This window comes from Chamaea fasciata, unplaced genomic scaffold (genome assembly GCF_029207755.1).
Source record: "Chamaea fasciata isolate MVZ Bird 193981 ecotype frontalis unplaced genomic scaffold, bChaFas1.0.hap1 SCAF_53, whole genome shotgun sequence".
In the NCBI taxonomy this organism is placed as follows: Eukaryota; Metazoa; Chordata; class Aves; order Passeriformes; family Sylviidae; genus Chamaea; species Chamaea fasciata.
This window is the reverse complement of record NW_027094138.1, coordinates 174,637-197,305: the sequence shown is the minus strand read 5'-3', so window position 1 is coordinate 197,305 and position 22,669 is coordinate 174,637. Positions and strand designations below refer to the sequence as shown.

Sequence of the window (22,669 nt, the reverse complement as noted above, 5' to 3'; positions counted from 1 at the left end):
ACAGTAATACTCCCCTGGGTAATTATAGTAGCTCTTTCCAGGATTTGAGGCCGGACACATATAAAACCCAGTTAAATTCAAAACTCTCCCGCACTATTCTATGTTTGTCATGTTGCATAACCCAGCCTTAAAGGCTGGGGTCTGACTGGTCACAAGGGAGTCTAAAATTTTGTAGTCATTCATACGAATCAAGGACCATTTGAAAGGCTGGCGTGTTTGACCTCTTGTCTGCCTTACCCATAGGGATAATAATAGTAGTGACAGTAACAGTTGTCTACAGGTGGCTTTTTCATTGTAACAGTGGCTTGTTCCCATCTCATTTTCTTCTTCCCTGATTTTAGTCCCAGTCCTTGGGCATTTCATTTTCCATGACCTCCTGGTTCCACCTATCCCAGGGCGACTTCCTCCACAGTTTTCTCTCCCTCTGCCTCGCCCGTCGACTCGGTTGCTGCGAGCCACGGGGAGACCCATCTTCTCGGCAGCAGGGATATTCTTCAGGAGGGGACTTTCGCCCTTTCTTTAAGGATCTCTGGATATAGGTGTTCCAGTTGTGGTCTTTAACCTGAGGAGCGTCACACCTTACTTCTTTTACCCGACGGCGACACACTCCAGCTATTATTTGTGCCACAAAAAGGACTGGTTCGTTGGAATGGTAACAATATAGTTCGGGATTTATGCCTTCTGCAAATATGTCCCACCACTCTTTAGAGTCTACTTGTAATTCCCCTTGAGCTACTTTCTGAGCCAATACCAAATCAGTAAGCTCCCGCTGAATTTCTAGACAGAGGCAGCAAACACCTCTCGGGGGCCTGCCTCTGTGACAATGGGTCCACCACCTGTTTTCACAAACTAAACATTGGTAACATACAAAGGGGTAACAATTCCCATTACAATAAGAATCATTACATTTAATACAAACACAATCAGCATATATATTTCCCTTATGATCTCTTTCAAGCTCTAGTTGATATTCTATCCTAAAAGTTTTATACCAATATTTTCTATTCATCAAGAATGTCCTTTCTTAATTTCCTGTTGCAGTTCCCCGAGTGAGTTTCAACTTTAAGTCTCCGGCTGGGCTGATGACCTTCCACCTAGGCTCGGGCACTGGTCCTTTTATACGACTGGCGTGAGTCCATCCCCGCTCTGCTGTTCGTACTGCTGTATTTGTTGTGAGGAGCACCAGATATGGACCATCCCAATGGGGCTGGAGAGTAGTTTCTTTCCGAGTTCGGATTAAGACCCAGTCTCCCGGTTGCACCTGATGTAGAGTAATATTTAAGGGTGGTCTCTGCAATATCTGCCCTTTTTCCCATAACTTCTTCCTAAAGGCCATCATCTCAGTTATAAATGCTTTCATTTGCTTATCTATTATTCCGGGATGGTCTCGAGGCATACCTGCATCATACGGCATCCCATACAGCATTTCAAAAGGAGATATCCCCACATCAGATCGGGGCAGAGTTCTGAGATTTAACAAGGCCAAGGGGAGACACTTAATCCAATTAAGTTTGGTTTCTAAAGTTAACTTCGTTAGCTGTTTCTTTAATTCTCCATTAACTCTCTCTACTAACCCCGAACTTTGAGGATGCCACGGGGTATGTTCTTCCCATCTTATTCCAAGGGCTTCTGACAAGGCCTTAATAACTTTTGATACAAAGTGTGGTCCTTGGTCTGAGTCTATACTTTCAGCTACTCCATACCTGGGCACAATTTGTTCTAGTAACACTTTGGCCACCGTGTGTGCAGTGGCCCTTGCGGTTGGAAATGCCTCTACGAAGTGGGTGAGGTGGTCTATTAGTACTAACACATACTTATATCTTCCCACCTTGGGAAGTTCAGTGAAATTTTTTAAGAGCCCGCAAGATGGCGTATAATTCACATGCTTGGGCTGACCATGACGGACTCAAGGGTCCTGCTTCTAATACCTCATAATCCTTCCCTGCTACTAGTGCATACCCTGATCTACGTCTTCCATCCACTATCCGGGATGAGCCATCCACAAAAATTACTTCTCCCTCTGAGAGCCCCTCCTCCTCTAAATCGGGCCTAATCTTAGTCTGTCCCTCAATAGTTCGGAGGCAATCGTGGGCCAGTTCTTCTGATGGTTTTGGTTCCCCAAATAAAAACTGAGCAGGGTTTTGTAAAGATGTAGTTTCTAATGTTAAATTCGGGGCATCCAGCAAGATTCCCTCATATTTTAATAATCTGGAATCAGAGATCCATTTTTCAGCTTTTTGCTGCAAAACACTCCTCACATTGTGGGGGGATAATACCTTAATGGTACTATTGAAGGTTATTTTTCGAGCCTCCTCTGTCATTAAGGCACATCCAACAATGGCCTGTAAACATGTGGGCCAGCCCCTACTCACAGGGTCTAATAATTTAGACAAGTATCCTATGGGCTTCTTTTTCCCTGCCCAATCTTGGGTTAATACTCCATATGCTGTCCCATTCTCTATGTTGGCGAATAGATAAAATGGTCGGTTTAAGTCTGGCAAACTTAAAACTGGTGCATTTGCCAATTCTCTCTTTAATGCCCAGAGTTGCTCTTCATCTGTCTTTCCCCAGCTTATACGATTAGACTCGGTGAGCTTGGCATATAAAAATTTAACTTTACTACTGTAGTTTTCAATCCATAAGCGGCAATATCCCAATAGTCCTAACCATTGTCTAACCTGTTTTTTACTTGCTGGAGGGGGTAAAGATAAAATTCCCTGTACCCGTTCCGGGTCAATTGTCTTCTCTCCCTTCTCAATGTAGTGTCCTAAATACTTTACCTTATCTTCTACAAATTGTAATTTAGACTTTGATACCTTCAGCCCCTCAAGTCCCAGAAAATTTAAAAGTTTTATACTTTCTTTTCTGACTTGATTTTCCATTTTTCCTGCTATCAATAGGTCATCCACATACTGAATCAGGGTAATTTCTGGGTCTGGGGTAAAATCTTGAAGAATCTGTTCTAGGGCTTGTCCAAACAAATTAGGGCTTTCTGTAAACGCCTGTGGAAGCACGGTCCACCTCAATTGTTGTTTGCGCCCTGTGTCAGGGTCTTCCCATTCAAATGCAAAATAGTCTCTACAGCTTTCGTCTAAAGGGCAAGCCCAAAAAGCATCCTTTAAGTCTATTACACTGTACCACAAATTTTCTGGCCCCAATTTACTCAAAAGGGTATAGGGGTTTGCTACTACTGGGAATCTGGACACAGTGTGCTTATTGATTTCTCTTAAATCGTGCACTAGTCGATAAGTGCCATTGGGTTTCTTTACTGGTAAAATTGGGGTATTAAATGGGGACATACACGGTTCTAATAGTCCCTGAGATATTAATCTCTCAACTTCGGGTTTCAACCCCTTCCGCCCTTCTATAGACATAGAATATTGCTTAATTTGGACGGGGTTCTCTGGGTTCTTGAGGGTTACTTTAAATGGCGAGATGTTTAGTCTGCCCACAGTCTCAGGGGTATACCAGACTTCGGGATTAATTTCTTGTTCATCTTCAACCCTAAGGGCACATATTTTAATTCCCAGCTCCCCTTTTTTAACTTCCAAACCTATTCCTAATTCTACCATCAAATCCCTTCCCAAAAGATTAAAATCGGCTTCTGGGACTAAGAGAAAATTTCCCATACCTAATTTAGATTCTGTTTCTATTAAAACTTGTTGTATAATCCCTACCTTGAAGGGTTTTCCCTTTGCTCCAACCACATGGGCAGTATCTTTAGATAATTTGCACCCAGGGGGTATTTGCTGGAGGGTAGACCTCTCAGCTCCTGAGTCTACCAAAAATTCTACCTCCTGTGACTGGGGACCTAGTTTCAGTTTTATCAAGGGCTCTTTGTTCGTACGGGTCCCCAATACATAGAGCCCCTGACCCCCCTAATCTTCTTTGAATGCCGCCTCATCCTTTATCCTCTGTCTGCAGTCTCTTTTCATGTGTCCTTTCTTCTGCAGTAAACAAAATCCTCAAAATAGACTGTATTTCTTAACAGTATTTGAGTTCAAAGGGACAGATACAAATCCTAGTTGTGGCTGGGCTCCTCCTATTGGCACTTCCCTTAAGGGGAGTAACTCATGTTTTCTTTGCTCCCTTCTCCTCCTTCTGACTGCGGCTCCGATACCTTCATCTCCAGGGGAGGGAGGGGGTGTAGGAGGAGGTAATATCTGAGGCGCCGGTGGTAATGGGGGAAGTGCATACGGGGGTGGTATTAGGGGAGCATCCTCCTCCTCCTGTAATTTTTCAGTCTTTTTATCTTTATGCCCAAACTCCATTTGGGAGAGATTGAATATTGCTACTCCCTGGTCCCCTGGGCGGGTGACCCATACTGCAGCATAATCAGCCTCTTCCTGATTAAAGGGGACCTACCTACGTACCCACTGATTCAAAAATCTCTGAACCCATAATTCTGATGACCCAAACCTGGGCCACCAAACTGCCTTGGAGATTTGTCCTCCCCAGACTTCTACACAAAAGTGTATCATCTTAACTTTGTCCTTGTCCCCCGTGGTGGGATAATATTTCCAATTCTCTAACATAAACCCCAGCGGTGAATCCCTAAGAACCGAAGGGGGTCTCATGGGTGGAGGGGGCTTGCTTTTCCCCTGTCCCATCTTCTGGAATACCCTCTTTCAGCCATGTGTGTACTCACTCACTTCCCCTTTTTCGTGGCCCAGTCCCTCGCGGGCGATGGGAAACGCACTACTTAAGGGTCCGCACTCACTTGGAGAATCTGGCTGCCAGTTCTCCTCTCACTCACACGTACACACGTTGTATTCCAGGATCCCAACCCAGCCCGGACGGATTCCCCTGCACAATGGGCAGTTACTTACGCGTCTCCTGCGTCTTCGTCCGGACCTCGAGTGCACCGAGCTTATAGGGTTTTCCTTACCTTATTGTTACAAATTTGGGTTCGTCGGTAAGAGCAAGATCCCGACTTCAGAACCAGAGGCCGCCTGTACAGGCGGGGCGCCTCCCCTAGTCCCTCTGTCGGATCCGTATTCTTATCCGAGTCACGGCACTAAATTGTTATAGAGGAAATTTTGCACGGAATAGTCTGACACCGTTGCTTGTCCCAATCAAGGATTTTATTAATTACAGCAAGCGTAACAATAAGGTAATGCAGCGCTGGGCGACAGGGGGACCATTGTCCCGCCACTGCCGCGCCAGTCAGGGTTTTAGTTCTTCCTCTTATACAGTCCGGTTTCCGGCGTGCGTGACTTCCTGGAATAGTACTCTGCGCATGTGCGTCTCTGTTGCTGGGGTCTGCTCTTCCCCTGCCGCGTTTCAAGACTCAGAATCGCTGACTTCCTGGAAAATATTGCTTACAACCGCAAATTATGCGAGACTACCTTTATCACTTAACTTGTCACCCACATCCTGGATTTAATGAACAAACATATCAGTAACAATATCCCCCCTTTGTCTTTAGGTTAATTTATGTTGTGCATTAAATCGCTTAAGCTCTTGTCTGCTCCATTCCAATCCATCTCCCGTTTCTCCCTTTCTATTTTCTAAGTCCTCATATTTTGCTTGTACCAGCAGCAAGTGGGCAGCTTCCAGTCGCGCTTTTACTATTGTAATAAGTTTGTTAAAAATACAGGGACCAAAAGTTAATACAAGAACTAGTAAAAATATTGGTCCAGCTATGGTGGACAGTAAGGTAGTCAACCATGGGGAATGATTGAACCAACTCTCATACCAACTCTGATGGGATTCTCTTTCTCTTTCCCTTTTTTTTCTAGTTGTTTTCTTAGTTCTCCTAGGGTGTCAAAGACTATTCCCGTTTGATCTATATAGGTGCAACACTCTTCTTTTAAGGCTACACAAAGTCCTCCCTGTTGCCAAAATAATAAATCCAGGCCCCGTCTGTTTTGTAAAACTACTTCTGATAATGAGCGTACTGACTCAGTTATGCAAGGGTGCTTTCTGCTGACTGGATATGGTTAGTGGGGAGCCTGTAGCCTCAGGGTAATTTGTAACCGGTGTTAGCTCTTCATCCTCCTCTAAAACTCTATTCGGTCCCATACCATAGGTATCAGCTGGGGCGGGTTCTTTCTTTATCACTATTAGGTTCCCTCTATCACGCCCAGGTTCCCAATGTCTAATTCCCCAATATTTTCCTAATACCCAGTCAGGGCTCTCTGGATCTGTAACATTTATATACACATATTCACAAGTTCCTAAGTAAGAAATTTCTCCAGATGGTCCTAACCAATGCTTTGCACACCCTGTGGGAACAAATCCTGCTCTAATAAATTGATCTGCACCTCCCCCTGGAGTCCAATCGGAAGCAATAGTCTCACAGCCCCAATACCCACAGTAATACTCCCCTGGGTAATTATAGTAGCTCTTTCCAGGATTTGAGGCCGGACACATATAAAACCCAGTTAAATTCAAAACTCTCCCGCACTATTCTATGTTTGTCATGTTGCATAACCCAGCCTTAAAGGCTGGGGTCTGACTGGTCACAAGGGAGTCTAAAATTTTGTAGTCATTCATACGAATCAAGGACCATTTGAAAGGCTGGCGTGTTTGACCTCTTGTCTGCCTTACCCATAGGGATAATAATAGTAGTGACAGTAACAGTTGTCTACAGGTGGCTTTTTCATTGTAACAGTGGCTTGTTCCCATCTCATTTTCTTCTTCCCTGATTTTAGTCCCAGTCCTTGGGCATTTCATTTTCCATGACCTCCTGGTTCCACCTATCCCAGGGCGACTTCCTCCACAGTTTTCTCTCCCTCTGCCTCGCCCGTCGACTCGGTTGCTGCGAGCCACGGGGAGACCCATCTTCTCGGCAGCAGGGATATTCTTCAGGAGGGGACTTTCGCCCTTTCTTTAAGGATCTCTGGATATAGGTGTTCCAGTTGTGGTCTTTAACCTGAGGAGCGTCACACCTTACTTCTTTTACCCGACGGCGACACACTCCAGCTATTATTTGTGCCACAAAAAGGACTGGTTCATTGGAATGGTAACAATATAGTTCGGGATTTATGCCTTCTGCAAATATGTCCCACCACTCTTTAGAGTCTACTTGTAATTCCCCTTGAGCTACTTTCTGAGCCAATACCAAATCAGTAAGCTCCCGCTGAATTTCTAGACAGAGGCAGCAAACACCTCTCGGGGGCCTGCCTCTGTGACAATGGGTCCACCACCTGTTTTCACAAACTAAACATTGGTAACATACAAAGGGGTAACAATTCCCATTACAATAAGAATCATTACATTTAATACAAACACAATCAGCATATATATTTCCCTTATGATCTCTTTCAAGCTCTAGTTGATATTCTATCCTAAAAGTTTTATACCAATATTTTCTATTCATCAAGAATGTCCTTTCTTAATTTCCTGTTGCAGTTCCCCGAGTGAGTTTCAACTTTAAGTCTCCGGCTGGGCTGATGACCTTCCACCTAGGCTCGGGCACTGGTCCTTTTATACGACTGGCGTGAGTCCATCCCCGCTCTGCTGTTCGTACTGCTGTATTTGTTGTGAGGAGCACCAGATATGGACCATCCCAATGGGGCTGGAGAGTAGTTTCTTTCCGAGTTCGGATTAAGACCCAGTCTCCCGGTTGCACCTGATGTAGAGTAATATTTAAGGGTGGTCTCTGCAATATCTGCCCTTTTTCCCATAACTTCTTCCTAAAGGCCATCATCTCAGTTATAAATGCTTTCATTTGCTTATCTATTATTCCGGGATGGTCTCGAGGCATACCTGCATCATACGGCATCCCATACAGCATTTCAAAAGGAGATATCCCCACATCAGATCGGGGCAGAGTTCTGAGATTTAACAAGGCCAAGGGGAGACACTTAATCCAATTAAGTTTGGTTTCTAAAGTTAACTTCGTTAGCTGTTTCTTTAATTCTCCATTAACTCTCTCTACTAACCCCGAACTTTGAGGATGCCACGGGGTATGTTCTTCCCATCTTATTCCAAGGGCTTCTGACAAGGCCTTAATAACTTTTGATACAAAGTGTGGTCCTTGGTCTGAGTCTATACTTTCAGCTACTCCATACCTGGGCACAATTTGTTCTAGTAACACTTTGGCCACCGTGTGTGCAGTGGCCCTTGCGGTTGGAAATGCCTCTACGAAGTGGGTGAGGTGGTCTATTAGTACTAACACATACTTATATCTTCCCACCTTGGGAAGTTCAGTGAAATTTTTTAAGAGCCCGCAAGATGGCGTATAATTCACATGCTTGGGCTGACCATGACGGACTCAAGGGTCCTGCTTCTAATACCTCATAATCCTTCCCTGCTACTAGTGCATACCCTGATCTACGTCTTCCATCCACTATCCGGGATGAGCCATCCACAAAAATTACTTCTCCCTCTGAGAGCCCCTCCTCCTCTAAATCGGGCCTAATCTTAGTCTGTCCCTCAATAGTTCGGAGGCAATCGTGGGCCAGTTCTTCTGATGGTTTTGGTTCCCCAAATAAAAACTGAGCAGGGTTTTGTAAAGATGTAGTTTCTAATGTTAAATTCGGGGCCTCCAGCAAGATTCCCTCATATTTTAATAATCTGGAATCAGAGATCCATTTTTCAGCTTTTTGCTGCAAAACACTCCTCACATTGTGGGGGGATAATACCTTAATGGTACTATTGAAGGTTATTTTTCGAGCCTCCTCTGTCATTAAGGCACATCCAACAATGGCCTGTAAACATGTGGGCCAGCCCCTACTCACAGGGTCTAATAATTTAGACAAGTATCCTATGGGCTTCTTTTTCCCTGCCCAATCTTGGGTTAATACTCCATATGCTGTCCCATTCTCTATGTTGGCGAATAGATAAAATGGTCGATTTAAGTCTGGCAAACTTAAAACTGGTGCATTTGCCAATTCTCTCCTTAATGCCCAGAGTTGCTCTTCATCTGTCTTTCCCCAGCTTATACGATTAGACTCGGTGAGCTTGGCATATAAAAATTTAACTTTACTACTGTAGTTTTCAATCCATAAGCGGCAATATCCCAATAGTCCTAACCATTGTCTAACCTGTTTTTTTACTTGCTGGAGGGGGTAAAGATAAAATTCCCTGTACCTGTTCCGGGTCAATTGTCTTCTCTCCCTTCTCAATGTAGTGTCCTAAATACTTTACCTTTTCTTCTACAAATTGTAATTTAGATTTTGATACCTTCAGCCCCTTAAGCCCCAGAAAATTTAAAAGTTTTATGCTTTCTTTTCTGACTTGATTTTCCATTTTTCCTGCTATCAATAGGTCATCCACATACTGAATCAGAGTAATTTCTGGGTCTGGGGTAAAATCTTGAAGAATCTGTTCTAGGGCTTGTCCAAACAAATTAGGGCTTTCTGTAAACCCCTGTGGAAGCACGGTCCACCTCAATTGTTGTTTGCGCCCTGTGTCAGGGTCTTCCCATTCAAATGCAAAATAGTCTCTACAGCTTTCGTCTAAAGGGCAAGCCCAAAAAGCATCCTTTAAGTCTATTACACTGTACCACAAATTTTCTGGCCCCAATTTACTCAAAAGGGTATAGGGGTTTGCTACTACTGGGAATCTGGACATAGTGCGCTTATTGATTTCTCTTAAATCGTGCACTAGTCGATAAGTGCCATTGGGTTTCTTTACTGGTAAAATTGGGGTATTAAATGGGGACATACATGGTTCTAATAGTCCCTGAGATATTAATCTCTCAACTTCGGGTTTCAACCCCTTCCGCCCTTCTATAGACATAGAATATTGCTTAATTTGGACGGGGTTCTCCGGGTTCTTGAGGGTTACTTTAAATGGCGAGATGTTTAGTCTGCCCACGGTCTCAGGGGTATACCAGACTTCGGGATTAATTTCTTGTTCATCTTCAACCCTAAGGGCACATATTTTAATTCCCAGCTCCCCTTTTTTAACTTCCAAACCTACTCCTAATTCTACCATCAAATCCCTTCCCAAAAGATTAAAATCGGCTTCTGGGACTAAGAGAAAATTTCCCATACCTAATTTAGATTCTGTTTCTATTAAAACTTGTTGTATAATCCCTACCTTGAAGGGTTTTCCCTTTGCTCCAACCACATGGGCAGTATCTTTAGATAATTTGCACCCAGGGGGTATTTGCTGGAGGGTAGACCTCTCAGCTCCTGAGTCTACCAAAAATTCTACCTCCTGTGACTGGGGACCTAGTTTCAGTTTTATCAAGGGCTCTTTGTTCGTACGGGTCCCCAATACATAGAGCCCCTGACCCCCCTAATCTTCTTTGAATGCCGCCTCATCCTTTATCCTCTGTCTGCAGTCTCTTTTCATGTGTCCTTTCTTCTGCAGTAAACAAAATCCTCAAAATAGACTGTATTTCTTAACAGTATTTGAGTTCAAAGGGACAGATACAAATCCTAGTTGTGGCTGGGCTCCTCCTATTGGCACTTCCCTTAAGGGGAGTAACTCATGTTTTCTTTGCTCCCTTCTCCTCCTTCTGACTGCGGCTCCGATACCTTCATCTCCAGGGGAGGGAGGGGGTGTAGGAGGAGGTAATATCTGAGGCGCCGGTGGTAATGGGGGAAGTGCATACGGGGGTGGTATTAGGGGAGCATCCTCCTCCTCCTGCAATTTTTCAGTCTTTTTATCTTTATGCCCAAACTCCATTTGGGAGAGATTGAATATTGCTACTCCCTGGTCCCCTGGGCGGGTAACCCATACTGCAGCATAATCAGCCTCTTCCTGATTAAAGGGGACCTACCTACGTACCCACTGATTCAAAAATCTCTGAACCCATAATTCTGATGACCCAAACCTGGGCCACCAAACTGCCTTGGAGATTTGTCCTCCCCAGACTTCTACACAAAAGTGTATCATCTTAACTTTGTCCTTGTCCCCCGTGGTGGGATAATATTTCCAATTCTCTAACATAAACCCCAGCGGTGAATCCCTAAGAACCGAAGGGGGTCTCATGGGTGGAGGGGGCTTGCTTTTCCCCTGTCCCATCTTCTGGAATACCCTCTTTCAGCCGTGTGTGTACTCACTCACTTCCCCTTTTTCGTGGCCCAGTCCCTCGCGGGCGATGGGAAACGCACTACTTAAGGGTCCACACTCACTTGGAGAATCTGGCTGCCAGTTCTCCTCTCACTCACACGTACACACGTTGTATTCCAGGATCCCAACCCAGCCCGGACGGATTCCCCTGCACAATGGGCAGTTACTTACGCGTCTCCTGCGTCTTCGTCCGGACCTCGAGTGCACCGAGCTTATAGGGTTTTCCTTACCTTATTGTTACAAATTTGGGTTCGTCGGTAAGAGCAAGATCCCGACTTCAGAACCAGAGGCCGCCTGTACAGGCGGGGCGCCTCCCCTAGTCCCTCTGTCGGATCCGTATTCTTATCCGAGTCACGGCACTAAATTGTTATAGAGGAAATTTTGCACGGAATAGTCTGACACCGTTGCTTGTCCCAATCAAGGATTTTATTAATTACAGCAAGCGTAACAATAAGGTAATGCAGCGCTGGGCGACAGGGGGACCATTGTCCCGCCACTGCCGCGCCAGTCAGGGTTTTAGTTCTTCCTCTTATACAGTCCGGTTTCCGGCGTGCGTGACTTCCTTGAATAGTACTCTGCGCATGTGCGTCTCTGTTGCTGGGGTCTGCTCTTCCCCTGCCGCGTTTCAAGACTCAGAATCGCTGACTTCCTGGAAAATATTGCTTACAACCGCAAATTATGCGAGACTACCTTTATCACTTAACTTGTCACCCATATCCTGGATTTAATGAACAAACATATCAGTAACACCGGGAACAGTGAGAGAGTCCAGGCTCTGGATTTGTGTTTATTTTAGAACTTCCTGTGCGTCTAAAACATTCCTTGCATGGTTCTGCCTTGGGAAAGGGGAACTTCCTTGGTGGCACCTTGGGCTTGGCACACACCTGAGGATGTTATAAACGATCAGAGCCAATTTCCAAAATCAAAGATTTATTTAACAAATTTGAAAAGCAATTTCGGGAAACGCCACGATAAATCAGGACAACATCGATCGAATGTTGGGTGGACAACCCGGGAGCAGCAAAGGGTGCTTCTCCGGAGTACTGCCCACAAATTCGGGGTCTCAGGGGAGGTGTTTTAGACCATTTTTCTACCCTGAGGCGAAAACAAGACGGTAACAAAGAACCCGAAGAACATGACATCATGTACATAACATAATCATTGAAATGTCTGGTGTCCGCAAGGGATATCTGAAAGAGTTTCCTGAGAAATTGAGAAGACGTCTGAATGAAAAGTCTCCGAATCTTCTGTCAGAAGGTTTCTGCCCAGATTGGTATGGGATCTCCTGATGAGCTGTGAAGATGTGGCCAGCCCATGCTTAATGGGCCGTTTCCCGGTTACCTCTCTGGCAGATGTCGAGGTAACACCTTTGGACTGTGAAAAGACTGTGGTATGCGAAGAGATGCCCTGGAATTCTTTCCAGGAATTCAGGGGTTTTTTACATTCCACTGCAAAGTTTTAATACACACAATTTTAATCCACGAATTTAATACTATGTATTTATTACAAGGAGATTGTCTGTTTTCCATGGGGAAGCTCAGGGGTTTTAGATTGCTAAAATAAAAGAAAGGAAACCCCTCGTTGCCTGAGTGCACCCAGTTCTCCGAGCAAAGCAGGTCCCACGTGAGCGAGGAGAGGCAGGATGGAGTTGGGGAATGTGGAGGAAGGTTGTCCACTGGGTCAGAGCTCAAGGCACAGCTTCTCTGAGCAGGCCAGACCTGCCTGCTTAGGAGAGTCCCTGGGTCAATATGAGTCACTGAATGCTGCAATCACCTCTGCTCTCAAGAGAAAAATACACCCTTGAAAATAGGAATGTGCGTTTATTAGAAGCCCTTTGAAATATTTCTCTGTAACTCTAGGAAAAAAGATCTCCCAGTGAATTGCAACAGACCACGGGGAAATCAAGGGAGAGCTGAGAGATGAATTTCAAAGGAGGTAAGGATTTGAGAAAAGTTAATGTTTTAGCTAAAGATAAGCTTTGCCAGAATTAGTTAAAGTAGGTAGATAGATAAGCTGTGCTGGAAAGAATTAGAAGTTAATGGTTAGATGAAAGGATTGCGATCAAGGATAACGATCCTGGATCTAAATAACTAATTGCTTGTCATTTTTGTGTTTGTTTAGCTGTGTTTATAATGAGAAACAGAAGAAACTGATAAATAGATTTAGGAACACAGACAATTGTAAATCCTCGAGCATCCTAAAACCCATTCAACAGTCACGGAGAAAGGAAACAGGAGTTTGACCAGTTATCATTTATCTTGATATCCATTGAAAAGGTTGAAAGTTTACAATGAGGAAGACTCCACTTACTTCCTTTTTTTACGCCCCCTCCCCATATAAAGGACCACTGACCCAATTCAAAGAACAAACTACACACGCTTAATAGCTTTTTAGCTAATTATAATATGAAGCAGAGAATGGGAGGTTTTAGTGCTATAAATATGTATTAGTATTTTGGATATTCAACACTTTTGAAAAGAAAGAGATTTTGTAACTTGGCAGTGCATTTTAGGGAGTGATCGCACACAACTGCCTGGCGTTGCATTAAACATATACTTTCTAACTCTAAACTGTTAGAGAGTCTTCTGTCTGTCACAGTTGGGTATCGATAGTAGATCAATATCCATATTTTAATAAGTCAGCAGTGGCACAGGAAACTCCCAGCTGATGGGAACAAACTTTCTGGCTGACTTCAGAGGCCTCAACAAAGTTGAGTGGTTTTCTCTCCTGTCCCCCAGCCCTTCCTGGCCCCAGGGGCTGATGGCATTTGTGCTCCCTCAGGTTCATCTCCCCACACCAACACCATGGGGGTGCTCAGGCCTGCTCTGGGCACTGCAAACAGGGGCTCCTGAGCCAGAGCTGCCGTGTCTGTGCCTGCAAGGATGCGGCCCCCGTGTGAGCTGGGAGAGAGGCCAGGGCTGCAGAGGGGGGATGTTGTTGGCAGGTGCATGAGGACGCTCTGGGACGCTGCCCGGGGGTGTCCAGCACAGTGGGGATGGATCAGCCCCTGCTCTGCTGCTCCTTCCCGTCTCCCCCAGGGACCCTGCAGAGCCCCAGCCGTGCTGTTTGCCCCCAGCCTGCCCACGGCCACCCTGGGGCTGCTCACGGGGCTTTTCCGTGCACAGCATTGGGCCTGGGCGTGTTCTGGAGAGAGCCTGGGCAAGGAGCCTGGAGCAGCGAGGCCCTGCCCTGAGGCGTCAGCGCTGCCCCAGCGGAGCCCATGGCCTGTCCCTGCTGCAGCCCCGGCACTGCCAGCCCCAGCCCTGTGCCCGGCGCCGAGAGCACTCCGGCCCTACAGCAACACCAGGGCCAGGAGGGCAGCGGGGCAGGGCCACGGGAGCAGCGCTGCCAACACCAAGGGCTGCTGCTCCTGGGCACAGCTGCTGTGCCAGCACTGATCTGCCCCCAGCTCTCATCCAGAGAAGAGAACCAAAGGGGGATCTCTGCAGAAAACTTGCCTGCCAGATCCTTGGGTTCCTTTAAAGCCACCAGGAGTGCAGCCCCTCATTGACACAGTCTGTGGCCACAGGGAAGGTGGAGAGAAACAAAATGAGAAATGGCACAAACAGTGACACTGCTTTGTGGACAATATTACAAAAGTAAAACAAAGGAAAAGAACCTCCAAAGTAAAGCAACAAGAGGTATCAAAAATTACTTTTATGACAAGTGATTTTGAGAAACTGGCCAGCAGTTTAATGTTTGTGAAACCATCCAGCCATCAGTCTTCCACCTTGCAGTCTCGAGCTCCTGCTTCCTCAGGCTGTAGATGAGGGGGTTCAGGGCTGGAGGCACCAGCGAGAACAGAACTGACAGGGCCAGATCCAGGGATGGGGAGGAGATGGAGGGGGGCTTCAGGTGAGCAAACATGACAGTGCTGAGGAACTGGGAGACCACGGCCAGGTGATGGCGGCAGGTGGAGAAGGCTTTGTGCCGTCCCTGCTCAGAGGGGATCCTCAGCACAGCCCTGATGATCTGCACAGAGGAGAAAGGACACAAACCTGGTGAGTTGTGGTTCCCACTCCGGTGGCACTTGCACCTTGGCTCTGCACAGGAGAGCTCTTCATCCACTTGTTCTCTTTTCCTTCCTCTAGGCATGGAGGGAGCTCCTGTCTTCAGCGTGTGCAAAAAACAAATCTGGCCAGAATCGGGGCAGGGAGGCTTTGGGGAGACCTTGGGATCTGTGCTGGGCACAGGAGGTCTTTTCCATTGGTCTGAGAGTGTCTGCTGTGGAAAGTGGATGTTAATACCCAGCAGAGAAATGACTTTTGCATTTTACGCAGCTGTGCCTTCCCCTGGGTTTGTGTGCTGACAAGAAATGAACATCCCTCTGTGTCTCAGGCAGCTCCTCCAAGGAAAGCAGGTGGGAATTGGAGCCAAGGAGCTGAAAGCTGCAGGTGCAGCCTGGGGTGGAAGGAGCTCAGATTTGCACAAGGCTGCTCTGAGTCCCAGGGCTTGGATGGGGGAAATGGTGGGGTGGGGGTAGGGACAGAGTCTGATTGATTGTCAGTCAGGAAGGGCCTTGATTTTCATAGCTATTCAACGTGAATTAGAAGGTACTTGTGATTTATTAAAAAAATATGAATATCGAGCTAATACTGATATCCAAGTGAGGGGGACAAAAACTTTCTAACAGTTTAAAGTTAGAAAGTGTATGTCTGTTGCAGCACCGGGCGGCATGCGGGGTGGCTCCCAAATACACACTGCAATTTACAGACAATCACAGAGTCCTTTTATTTACAAAGATGTTGAATACCCAAAACACAAATGCGTACTCAGAGCCCCCCCCCCCCCCCATCCCATTCTCCGCTTAGTATGGTAACTAGCCAAAAAACAATTAAGCATGCTAGTTTGGCCTTGGAAATGGGTCGGTGCTCCTTTTCAAGGGGAGGGGGTCTTAAAATAAAAAAGTAAGATGAGTCATCCTTGCTCTGAACTTTCTACCTTTTCAATGAAAATGTGACAAATGAGCTCTGGTAGGACTCCCATTTCTCCAGGTGCATGACTTTCAATGGGTTTCTGAATAGGGAGTTTCTGTAATCATCTTGTGCTCCTAAATCTATTTATCAGGTTCTCTGTTCTTCATTACAAACCCAGCTAAGCAAAACATAAAGCTGACAAGCAATCAGTTATTGAGGCCTGGGAAAGTTAATTCAAATCTGGTTTCCCTTAACTAACCACAAACTTTTAATTTTTAGCAAACTTTAATTAATTCCTACAAAGCTTATCTCTAACTAAAATCTTAACCTCTCTAAAATCCTTAATTCTTTAAAGTCTATGTCTCACTTGGATTCAATGCCAATTGGAGATTGCACATATCAGTGTATTAATAGGGAATAAAACCTCTAAACAGGACCATAAAAATCTTTTCTCAGTGTCCTTTAAAATATTATACATTCACTTGGAGGACAGTTCTAAAATCTGTCCAATTAACCAGAAAAATTTGAAAACTTAAATCAAATTATTCCCCGAGGCTTGGCCTGTTAACGTGTTCTGAATGTTGATGGAGCCCTGGGCCACTGAATTCCTGAACTGAAGAGCTGAAGGCTGAACAAGCCTCTGGAGAAGTCCAACCCAGCAGCAGCCTCCAAGTGTCTGAGGGAGGGTGTCACAGCTCCCACTGAGGCCACCCCTGCCCAGAGACCCTGGGGGAATGGGCAGACAAGGAGAGCGTCCCTGGGGCTGGGCAAGCAGAACTCAGAGGCACCAGCGGGTCCAGGTGGGAAACGGAGCGTGGGATGTGGCTGTGAAAGCCCTGCCTGGGCTGTGCCAAGCAGGACAGAGAAGCCCTGAGCCCCAACCCCCAAACAACTCTCTCCGTGAGACATTGCAAAGGAATTACAATTGTTTGTGTACTCTGAGTTGGAAACAATGGAGAAGTACCGACAAGAGATTCTCAGAAGCTTAAAACAACAAAACAGCCTTTACTGGCAACTTTAGAAAATCAGAGAAACTTGAGCAAAAGCTTTACTATGACATTCAGTCAACAAAAAAACACTGCTCAAAGCGTTAACTTGGCCCATTCAACTTCACAAACTGGAAGCCTGCTCAATTTTAAGTTAAGCAAAATTTGCAAGAAGAGGGAATTAGAAGAGGAAGACACAGAAAGAGAGAAAGACAAATAAAATATAGAGAGATAGAGAGAGAGATAGAGAGAAGAACACACCCTGCTACCAGCTCCTGGATTCCAGCAGTGTTCAGACAGAAATTCCAAGAGGAGCTAGGGTCAACGTGTGTGCTTGCCTTGTGGTCAGCCTAAAATACCCCTTGGTCTTCCTGGGCCCCTCCCCCAGATGGGACTTTGGGTCATCTGGTCACTCAGGAGCTGGGCTGGGGGCTGCAGAGGTGGGTGTGGAGCATTGCCTTTGGTGTGCCAGGGATTGGCAGACACTGCTGGGCTGGGATAGAGGCTCTGGGGGATTTGGGTTACAGGGTCAAGTCAATGCTTTGAGAAGTGCTGGGGTTCAGGGCAGGGTAAGGCTGCCTCTGCCCCTTCCTCCCCCTCGCACGAAATGTTTCCAGCCAACAATCTCCTCCAGTCTCTCACAAGAGGCAATGTTGGAGGTGGAATCCCAATTCTGGCCGTGGGCACCTGGACAAGAAGGACAGTTCTTTTCCGTAGGAAGGAAAGTACAGAGCCCCAGGGTTTGGAAGGCAGGTGAGAGACTCACCAGGCCAAGGTCACCCAGACTTGTCATTAATGGCAGATTTTGTCTGGGAGCAGGCTTTGGATAGAGGGAATTTTTGGAGGTGGAATCCCAATCTCAGCCATGGGCACTTGGAGAAGCAGGACAGGGTTTTTTTTCCCATTGGAAGGAAAGCACAAAGCCTTCCCTAGAGTTTTGGGGACAGATGGTGTCTTGGTTTAGGAAGACAAGTATCTGCTAGGTAAAATTACAATCAGAGGCTCTTTGGCAAAGATTTGGGAAATAGGAATAGCAGTTCTTTACTAGTATGTAATACAAAGCAAACAAACACAAAAAAAAAACCTCCCCCCCCACCAAACAACTACAGCATTAATGACAAATGACAACAGTACCAAGAACCTTGAGGGCTTTGTTTCACAAAACCCAGGGCAGTTTGGTTTCGGTGTCCCTGCAGGATCCTCAGAGCACCAAGCTGGAACAGTGGAAAAGTCCCGGGCTGGTAGCTGGGATGGCAGGGTGTCCCGGCAGGCAGGGGCAGGATGTCCCGGCAGCGCAGGGGGTGCAGGGTCACGCTGCAGCAAGAGGAGCAGCGCCGAAGGAGCCGAAGGCGAGGCAGAAAGCGCCCAGCTTCTCCTCGGCGTGCTTTGCGGCGGCTGAGATCCTCCAGGAGCGGCAGACACGCGTCTCCCCGAACGCCGGAAGCAGAAAAGCACGCAGCTGCCTCAAGCTGTGTCTTTTACCTGCGTTATCTCCCCCTTCCACCTTTTGTCCATCTCTTTGTTTCAGCCAAGCACTCTCAAGTATCCAACACCCGGTCCCCTTGGCAACCCGTGGGGAAAAAATTCCCCAGAGAAAGAAGGAACAAACCCAACCCCCAACATTATCCACCCCGAATTTTTTTCCCATACAAACATATTACATTGAGTTTTAACTATTAAAAATACATATATATATATGCAAATATGGATGCAGCCACATTGTCATGGGTAGTTCACCCCAAAACAAGGTCCCCTTGAGGTATGCATCGGGTCTCTCCATCCTTTTGCATCACCCACCAGGTGCAACCTGGTCCCTGAGCGAAGACAACCCCACGGATGGGATTGTCTTTGCTGGAGGCAGGATTAATCCAAACAGTTTTTCCCAGCATACCTCTCATGTGTACCACTGGAACCTTATCTCCGTCTGTCTTTTGCAAGGGCTCAGATTAGGCAGGACCTGCTCTGTTGGTGGAACCTCGAGTGTTCACCAACCAGGTGGCCTTTGCTAAATTAGTATCCCAATTCTTAAAGGTTCCCCCACCCAGTGCCTTCAAGGTAGTTTTAAGCAGGCCGTTGCACCGTTCAACTTTCCCGGCCGCTGGTGCATGATAAGGAATATGGTACACCCACTCAATGCCATGTTCTCTAGCCCAGGTGCTTATAAGACTATTCTTGAAATGAGTCCCATTGTCCGACTCGATTCTCTCAGGGGTGCCATGTCTCCACAGGACTTGTTTTTCCAGGCCCAGGATGGTGTTCCGGGCAGTAGCATGAGGCACAGGGTAGGTCTCCAACCATCCAGTGGTGGCTTCCACTATGGTTAGCACATAGCGCTTGCCCTGGCGGGTTTGGGGAAGGGTGATGTAGTCAATCTGCCAGGCTTCCCCATATTTATATTTGGACCACCGCCCACCATACCATAAGGGCTTCACCCGCTTGGCTTGCTTGATTGCAGCACATGTCTCACAGTCATGGATAACCTGAGAAATACTGTCCATGGTTAAATCCACCCCTCGGTCTCGGGCCCACTTATAGGTGGCATCTCTGCCCTGATGACCCGAGGCATCATGGGCCCATCGGGCTAGGAACAACTCTCCCTTGTGTTGCCAATCTAAATCTATCTTTGACACTTCTATCTTGGCAGCCTGATCTACCTGCTTGTTGTTTTGGTGTTCCTCATTAGCCCGACTCTTGGGAACATGGGCATCTACATGGCGGACTTTCACAGGCAGCTTCTCTACACGAGTGGCAACGTCCTTCCATTCATCAGCAGCCCAGATTGGTTTTCCTCTACGCTGCCAGTTGGCCTTTTTCCACCTTTCCAGCCAGCCCCACAGAGCATTGGCTACCATCCACGAAACAGTGTAGAGGTAGAGCTTTGGCCACTTCTCTCTTTCAGCAATGTCAAGGGCTAATTGAACAGTTTTGAGTTCAGCAAGCTGACTTGATCCCCCGTCTCCTTCAGTGGCTTCTGCAACCTGTCGTGTGGGGCTCCATACGGCTGCTTTCCACTTACGGTTCATTCCCACAATGCGACAGGAACCGTCAGTGAAAAGAGCGTAGTGTGTTTCTTCTGCTGGCAGTTGGTTGTACGGAGGAGCTTCTTCAGCCCGTGTCACTGGTTCCTGCTCCTCTTCGTCCGTGAGACCGAAGTTTTCTCCTTCCGGCCAGTTTGTAATTATCTCCAAAATCCCAGGGCGATTTGGGTTTCCAATACGGGCACGCTGTGTGATGAGGGCAGTCCATTTGCTCCATGTGGCATCGGTGGCATGGTGCGTGGAGGGAGCCTTTCCTTTAAACATCCACCCCAGCACTGGTAGTCGGGGTGCCAAGAGGAGTTGTGCTTCTGTGCCAATCACTTCTGAGGCGGCTTGAACTCCTTCATAGGTGGCCAAGATCTCCTTCTCTGTGGGAGTGTAGTTGGCTTCAGATCCTCTGTAACTTCGACTCCAGAATCCCAGTGGTCGGCCTCGGCTCTCCCCTGGCACCTTCTGCCAAAGGCTCCAGGACAAACCGTTGTTCCCGGCTGCAGAATAAAGCACATTCTTCACATCTGGTCCCATCCTGACTGGGCCAAGGGCTACTGCATGAGCAATCTCCTGCTTGATCTGGGCAAAGGCGTGTTGCTGTTCAGGGCCCCAGTGGAAATTGTTCTTCTTGTGGGTAACCAGGTAGAGAGGGCTCACGATCTGACTGTACTCAGGAATGTGCATCCTCCAAAAACCTATGGCTCCTAGGAAAGCTTGTGTTTCCTTTTTGCTGGTCGGTGGAGACATTGCTGTGATCTTATCAATGACCTCAGTGGGGATCTGCCGCCATCCATCTTGCCACTTTACTCCCAGGAACTGGATCTCTCTGGCAGGTCCCTTGACTTTGCTCTTCTTGATGGCAAACCCGGCTTTCAGCAAAATCTGGATGATCCTCTCTCCTTTCTCGAACACTTCAGCTGCAGTCTTTCCCCACACAATGATGTCATCGATGTACTGTAGATGTTCCGGAGCCTCACCTTTCTCCAGTGCAGCCTGGATCAGCCCATGGCAGATGGTGGGGCTGTGTTTCCACCCCTGGGGCAGCCGGTTCCAGGTGTACTGCACGCCCCTCCAGGTGAAAGCAAACTGAGGCCTGCATTCTGCAGCCAGAGGAATGGAGAAAAATGCATTGGCAATGTCAATAGCGGCATACCACCTCGCTGCCTTGGACTCCAGCTCGTACTGAAGTTCCAGCATGTCCGGCACAGCAGCGCTCAGCGGTGGAGTCACTTCATTCAATGCACGATAGTCCACAGTCAGTCTCCATTCTCCATCAGACTTGCGCACAGGCCAGATGGGGCTGTTGAAGGGTGAGTGGGTTTTGCTGACCACCCCTTGGCTCTCCAGCTCACGGATCATCTTGTGGATGGGGATCACGGCGTCCCGATTTGTCCGATACTGCCGACGGTGCACTGTCGCGGTGGCAACAGGTACTTGTTGTTCTTCTACCTTCAGGAGTCCCACTGCAGATGGGTTCTCTGATAGTCCCGGCAAGGTGTTCAACTGCTTAATGTTCTCTGTCTCCACAGCAGCTATTCCAAAAGCCCATCTGAGTCCTTTAGGGTCTTTATAATATCCATTCCTGAGGAAGTCTATGCCCAGAATACATGGAGCCTCTGGGCCGGTCACAATCGGAAGTTTCTGCCACTCCTTCCCGGTCAGGCTCACCTCGGCTTCAACCAGAGTCAGTTCCTGTGATCCCCCCGTCACCCCGGCAATGGAAATCGGTTCTGCCCCCACATGTCCTGATGGCATTAGAGTACACTGCGACCCAGTATCTACTAAAGCTTCATATTTTTGTGGCTCTGATGTGCCAGGCCATCGAATCCACACAGTCCAAAAAACCCGATTTTCCCGTGCCTCTTCCTGGCTAGAGGCAGGGCCCCTCTAGCACTGGTTATTATTCCCTTCTTGGACGTACATGGTAGAGGTTCCTTCGAGGGAATCTGACACAGCATTCCCACCTCCGTAATACCTGGCAGCTTGCTCATGGGAGGCTGAGGCTACCTTCATTCTAGTGGAACTCCCTCTGTTAGCGTTTCTCTCCTTGAGCTCACGTACCCGTGCTGCCAGGACAGAAGTAGGTTTTCCATGCCACGCTCCCATGTCCTCCCCATGGTCCCGCAGATAAAACCACAGGTCAGCTCGAGGGGTGTACCCTCTCTCTCTCGCTGGGGAATGTTGGGCTCTGATTCTGGGGCCTGTGACTCGCACCGGTGCTACATGGGAACTGTTCCTTCTCATCTCCTCTCTCATTTCCCTCATCTCCTCTTTGAGTTCCTTCACCACCGCAGAGACATGAGCCTGCATTGGACCACTGATCATACTTTCATAATTTCTGAGCTTGTTGGCAACAGAACCTACTGTCTCTCGGTTATCCTCGGCATTAATTGTTGCGATGAATGTGGCGTATTGGGATGGTCCATGAGTTGCCAGATTCCACAACATGTGCCCTGTGCATTTAACCTTGTCGGGGTCATTATCATGCTGTCCGGTCCTCCCAAAAAGTACTTCCAATACTGCCACTTCTCTCAACTGTTGGATTCCTTCCTCAAGGGTCTTCCATCGCATTCTATTGTTGTGCTCTTGCATTCTGTCTCTGTGGACAAATCTCTCTCTCACACTCATTAGAAGTCGTTCCCAAAGGGGAAGGGGCCTTTGCTCTCTTACAAATACCTGATTTATACCTGAGTCCTGGGTCAAGGGTCCCAAATTCCTTGCTTCAGCACTATCCAGTTGCACACCTGTACCCATAAGGTCCCAG

The 22,669-nt window shown here is 47.2% G+C and overlaps 1 long non-coding RNA gene across 1 annotated transcript; it reads right to left on the bottom strand.

Annotated features, from left to right (window-relative positions):
* Positions 1-215: 215 nt before the first annotated feature.
* On the bottom strand, positions 216-11,718 carry LOC136304153 (uncharacterized). The gene is made up of 3 exons (XR_010724403.1): positions 11,146-11,718; positions 4,830-7,576; positions 216-1,261 (listed from the first exon to the last, which is right to left on the bottom strand). It is a non-coding gene; the product is annotated as an uncharacterized lncRNA (long non-coding RNA).
* Positions 11,719-22,669: the final 10,951 nt, after the last annotated feature.